This window comes from Triticum urartu, chromosome 7 (assembly GCF_003073215.2).
Source record: "Triticum urartu cultivar G1812 chromosome 7, Tu2.1, whole genome shotgun sequence".
NCBI classification, from domain to species: domain Eukaryota; kingdom Viridiplantae; phylum Streptophyta; class Magnoliopsida; order Poales; family Poaceae; genus Triticum; species Triticum urartu.
This window is the reverse complement of record NC_053028.1, coordinates 181,576,444-181,583,218: the sequence shown is the minus strand read 5'-3', so window position 1 is coordinate 181,583,218 and position 6,775 is coordinate 181,576,444.

Here is a 6,775-nt window from a genome sequence, read left to right as displayed (position 1 = left end):
AAACAATGGGCTTTCTATGGGCCGTAGAAACAATGGGCCTTCTACGGGCCGTATCATCAATGGGCGTTATACGGGACATATGATCAATTGGCAAAACATGGGCCAATAACAGGCCGCATTATGGCCGTAAACGGGCCATCGTTAATAGGCCGTATTTGATGATGCTATGAAAATGGCCCAACGTATTAACAGACCACAAACGGGCCGACTATAACCACGGGCTGAATTTGGCCCACAAGCAGAAAATGACAGTAACGAGCCGTAAGTAAACAAATGCTGGAAATGAGCCCAAGAATAAATGGGCTCTGAGAAGGCCGAAAGATAACATGGGCTAGAAACGGCCCAACGGAATAACGGGCCGTTAATGGGTATAAAGTGATACACTGTTCATTACGGGCCAGTTTCACCAAGGGTCGTTAATGGGTGTAAAGTGATACACTGTTCATTATGGGCCAGTTTCACCACGGGCCGATAATAGGCCAAGAGTTACATAGGGCCTCATATGGGCCGAAAGACGTCATGGGCCATACATGGGCCAGAAGTCATGGAACACTTCTACGACAGCACAGGTATGACTATCTTGATTTGTGTCATAAAATCGTCATGGATGTACATGCATGACAAAAAACGCGACCTACTGTGACAAACATGTATCATCACGGAGGTGTATTTTTTTGTAGTGATTATCAGGCAAATCATTAAGTAATTGGAGAACCCTCCCTCAAGCTTGTGGGAGACTATCTTCTTCAATTTGCACAAAATTATATATTTCCCTTAAAGCAGCTTGTTTCTTATGAGCGGGGAAATATTTAGCAGAGAAGTAATAAATCATATCCTGGGGACTACGCACACAACCAGGATCAAGAGAATTAAACCATATCTTAGCATCACCCTTTAATGAGAACGGAAATATCTGAAGGATATAATAGTAGCGAGTTTTCTCATCTTTAGTGAATAGAGTGGCTATATCATTTAATTTAGTAAGATGTGCCACAACAGTTTCAGATTCATAACCATAGAAAGGATCAGATTCAACTAAAGTAATTATCTCAGGATCAATAGAGAAATCATAATCCTTATCAGTAACAAAGATTGGTGAAGTAGCATAAGCAAGATCATATTTCATTCTAGCATTCAGAGTTTTTTGTTTCAGCTTAGCTAATAATTTCTTAAGATCACTCCTATCATTGCAAGCAACAAAATCTCTAGCAGTTTCTTCATCCATAACATAGCCCTCAGGCACAACATATAATTCATATCTAGGGGGAGAGTCTTCATCATCACTTTCATCAATATTATCAGTTTCAATAATTTCATTCTCTCTAGCCCTAGCAAGTTGTTCATCAAGAAATTCACCAAGTGGCACAGTAGTATCAAGCATAGAAGTAGTTTCATCATAAGTATCATGCATAGAAGAAGTGGCATCATCAATAACATGCGACATATCAGAATTAATAGCAGAAGCAGGTATAAGTGTCGTAAGCTTACTCAAAACAGAAGGTGAATCAAGTGCAGAGCTAGATGGCAGTTCCTTACCTCCCCTCCTGGTTGAGGGATAAATTTTTGTTTTAGCGTCTTTCAAGTTCTTCATAATGATAAGCAGATATAAATTCCAAGTGACTCAAAGAATAGAGCTCTGCTCCCAGGCAACAGCGCCAGAAAATAGTCTTGATAACCCACAAGTATAGGGGATCGCAACAGTTTTCGAGGGTAGAGTATTCAACCCAAAATTATTGATTCGACACAAGGGGAGCCAAAGAATATTCTCAAGTATTAGTAGCTGACTTGTCAATTCAACCACACCTGGGAACTTAATATCTGCAGCAAAGTAATATGATAGTAATGGTAACAGTGATAAAAGGTAACGGTAGCAAAAGTAATATTTTTGGTGTTTTATAGTGATGATAATAATAGCAACGGTAAAGTAAATAAACGAAGAACAATATATGGAAAGCTCGTAGGCAATGGATCGGTGATGGAGAATTATGCCGGATGCGGTTCATCATGTAACAATCATAACCTAGGGTGACACAGAACTAGCTCTAGTTCATCAATGTAATGTAGGCATGTATTCCGAATATAGTCATACGTGCTTATGGAAAAGAACTTGCATGACATCTTTTGTCCTACCCTCCCGTGGCAGCGGGGTCCTAGCGGAAACTAAGGGATATTAAGGCCTCCTTTTAATAGAGTACCGGACCAAAGCATTAACACATAGTGAATACATGAACTCCTCAAACTACGGTCATCACCGGTAAGTATCCCGATTATTGCCACTTTGGGGTTAACGGTTCATAACACATAATAGGTGACTATAGACTTGCAAGATAGGATCAAGAACTCTCATATATTGATGAAAACATAATAGGTTCAGATCTGAAATCATGGCACTCGGGCCCTAGTGACAAGCATTAAGCATAGCAAAGTCATAGCAACATCAATCTCAGAACATAGTGGATTCTAGGGATCAAATCCTAACAAAACTAACTCGATTACATGATAAATCTCATCCAACCCATCACCGTCCAGCAAGCCTATGATGGAATTACTCACACACGGCGGTGAGCATCATGAAATTGGTGATGGAGGATGGTTGATGATGACGATGGCGACGGATTCCCCTCTCCAGAGCCCCGAACGGACTCCTGATGAGCCCTCCCAAGAGAGTTTAGGGCTTGGCGGCAGCTCCGTATCGTAAAATGCCATGAATCCTTCTCCTCTGGTTTTTTCTCCCCGAAAGTGAATATATGGAGTCCAGGTTGAGGCGGTGGAGCGTCAGGGGGCCCACGAGGCAGGGGGCGCGCCAGGGGGGCAGGCGCGCCCCCACCCTCGTGAATAGGTGGGGCACCCGATGACATGAATCTTCCTTCCAATATTCATTATATATTCCAGAATAATGCTCTGTTGATTTTCAGGTCATTCCGAGAACTTTTATCTCTGCACAAAAATAACACCATTGCAATTCTGCGGAAAATAGCGTCTGTCCGAGTTAGTTCCATTCAAATCATGCAAGTTAGAGTCCAAAACAAGGGCAAAAGTGTTTGGAAAAGTATATACGACGGAGACGTATCAAGGTGGTGGAGATGCTGACAATCTGAGTGGGGGCTCGCTTCCACATTTCATGACCTCGGAGTGGGACGGAATGGGCTCGGAATCTATGGAGCTTTTCAAGGATAATGCCCCGAAGAGCAAGGACGATGGAAAGGATATGCTGGCTGAGAAAGTGTCCGTTCAGGCCGCCCCAACGGCTCCTCCTGCTGGCACTCCTATGTCGGGGGTTCGTTCCAACTTGCCGGTCCAGCTGGGCTCTCCGTCTCTTTCTAGCATTGAGGACCTCCCCGCCCTTCCTCCACGTGCTTCGGCGGGCTCTCTCTGCAAGCTCAAGTCGTCGGTCTGCAAGTTCTCCGCTCGCAGCCGGGCTTCTTCAGGGACCAAACTTTCAACGGAGGGTCTCTGCCGCTGTCTTGATGCTGACATGGGCGATGTGGCGGGCCAGGCTTCTCCGGTGATGCCACGCTCTACTCCGATCTGCTCCCCTTCCTCTACGGCGAACAAAAGCGGATGGATTGGCGATAGTGGAGTTCGGGTGGCTGACAAGGCGGCTCGGCGTGCGACTGCTCGCAATCTCCCTGCTTCAGGTACTCCTCATGCCCGTTCCCCGTTGGTTCATTCTAACTCTTCCCCCTCTCCTATTAGGCTTGTTTTGCCTTCTTATTCGGATGATCATTTGACTAAGGTCCTCACGGACGCTGGGATTTCCCTTGACCATAATGTTGGATCTCCTTCTTCCTTGCTCGCTCTTATTCGGGCCAATGAGGTGGCCCAGGCTGCTCTTGCCAAAGCTAAAGAGATCGTCGCGGCTCCTCCTGCCCCCTTTAGTTGTGGCTGTGGGGGATATGGAGGGGGGACCCTGCTAGCTCTGCTGCCCCCGGGTCTCTGTGAAGATGGGTGCTCTTAAATGTGCTAAAACCTGCTTGGCACCCTGCAGGTGAAGCTTACGCATTAAGATTTTGTCCTTCAAATGAAAGCACTTTTTTGGAATGTTAGAGGTTTCGGGCTCGGGGGCGCCGGGACCAAATTAAAGATGTTGTCAGGGGTGATAATATAGATCTGATCGGTTTGGTTGGAACCTTCAAACCCTCCTTCTCTCCCCACGAACTTTCTACTATTGCGGGGGCTGATCGATTTGATTGGAATTTCCTTCCCTCCTCAGGTCACTCGGGTGGCATTCTATTGGGGTCCAAACGTGATGTTTTTGATTTTGTTACTTTCGATCATGGCATTTTTTGGGCAAGTTCTGTGGTATTCCACCGTTAGTTCTATACGCTTTAGGAGATTATGGTAGTCTACAGCCCGGCAGATCACTCTCTTTCCCCCTCTTCCTGGACGAAATCACAAATAAAGTCGAAGCTTGCACCCTCCCACTCTTGATCTGAGGGGATTTTAACCTGCTGTGCTCCCTGTCTGATAAGAATACCAATAATTTCTCCTGGGCGCTGGCAGATGCCTTTAACGAGTTTATTAGCTCATGCGCTCTTCGTGAGATTCCTAGGGTGGGTTCTAGATTCACTTGGACTAATCATCAGATCTCTCCTATTTGCTTTGTTCTGGATCGATTTCTTGTCTGCTCGAGTTGGGACTCGCTCTTCCCGCTTGCCATGGTCAAATCTAAGGCTATTGTGGGCTCGGACCATCCCCCTCTTATCCTTGATGCTGGGCTTCGATCTGCCTCTCCCCCTCCTCGGTTTCAGTTTGATGCCTCTTGGCTCCTTGTTGAAGGCTTTCGTAACCTCCTTAGCTCTAAAATTCACGTCTTTCTCTCGTCGGCGCGTCGTTCCTTCGGTCCCATGGACAATTGGCATAAGTGTTTGGGCTTGCTGTGCAAATTTCTGCATGGCTGGTCCCACAATCATTCAGCCCAGGAATGCGGAGAGAAGGCTCTTCTCCTAGCCCAGATTGATGCTCTTGATTCTCGGGCTGACTCTTCACTACAAAAAAAGACACATCCGTCACATTTTGGGCCGAATGAATTTTTTTCTGTCATACATATGACACTTCTATGACAATAATTGTGACAAAACCCGGTATTATCATAGATGTGGTGGGCTCCTACTTCTATGACAAAAAATCATGACAGAAAATGGGTTTTTCGTCCTGGGCGGGCCGGAGACGCAGCTGCATGACATTCTTTGGGTCGTCCATGACAGAAAAAACCGTGGTAGAAGAAAGGGCGAGGAAAATTTCAAGGAGTTCCCGGTTACGGTGGGAGGTCGGGGGCCGAGCGATGCGTGTTTCTCTCGTACACGTACGCGCGTCTATGCGAGGCGTTGGCTCTAACTGAACCCGAGCGAGGCGTTGGGCTCTAACTGAATCCGAGTGATTGCACTGCAGGCTACGCATTACTGAACCCGAGCGATCGATCGATGGCTGTTAACTGAACCCGATCGAGTAATTCCTTCGCTACTGCTGTTAACTGAAGACAATCGATGCTGCCTCTGGGATGAACAGTGAGCATTGCGGGGGGGGGGGGTTGGATGAACAGTGAGCGGTGGCGTTGCCTCTGGATGAACAGGACCCTGTGGTGTGGTGGAGGGCTGGATGAACAGTAGATGGTGGAGGGGTGCCCGTGGAGGGGTGGTTGAATAGGACCCCGTGGTGTGGAGGGCTGGATGAATAGTAGACGGTGGAGGGGTGCCTGTGGAGGGGTGGTTGAACAGTAGCCGGTGGAGTAGCGCGCGGTGGAGGCTGGATGAATAGGAGCCCGTGGAGGCTGGAGGAGGTCGACGGTAGCCCATGGAGACCAGAGGAGGTCGACGGTGGAGATGAACAGTATCCCGTGGAGTCCCGTTTTGCGGTACGCCACACCCCTCCCGATGAACAGGACCCCCGTTTCGACCGCAGCACTCCAACACAAGTCTGTTTCGTCCGTTTTGTGGTACGCCACACCCCTCCCGATGAACAGGACCCCCGTTTCGACCGTAGGAGGTCCATTTCGTCCATTTTGCGGTACGCCACACCCCTCCCGATCAACAGGACCCCCGTTTCGACCGTAGGAGGTCCGTTTCCTCCGTTTTGTGGTACGCCAGACACCTCCCGATCAACAGGACCCCGTTTAGGCCTCGTTTCCATCGCCTGTTCCGTCCAAGCCCTCTCGATGAACATGACCACGCATTCCGTTCCGACCCAGCCGGTTGGCTCCCACGCGTTCCGTTGCCTCCCGATGAACATGACGCATTCCGTTGCCTCCCCATGAACACGACGCATTCTGTTGCCTCCCCATGAACACGACGACAATGTTGTTTCTCCGTTCTGACTCAGCCATGTACACGAGCCCTATTCATACGTATGCGCGATTAGGCGTTCGAGACCCCGCCCGTATGTAGACATACATGGCCGTATTTTCTTTCTTGCACCCTGGCCGTTGTACGTACGTGTACATGCTACGCGTGCGCCTCTACTATGACACGTATGCGCCTCTACAACGACACGTGCGCGCCTCTACATCCACCAGTATATATGTACGTACACGTTCGCGACCAGAATGACAACGCTACGTACACTTCGACCAGGTGGGTCCCGACTGTCAGGCACTTCCTTGCCTGCGAAGATGTAGCTGGTGGGTCCTAGAAGTCAGGGGGCGAATCGTTTTTTTTCGGACGCACTTCCTTGCGTGCGAAGATGTAGCTGGTGGGTCCCAGCAGTCAGGGGGAAACGTTTTTTTCATGAAATACGGTGGCCCGTCTGGTGGATTCCCGCTGTCAGGTGGAGGAATAAT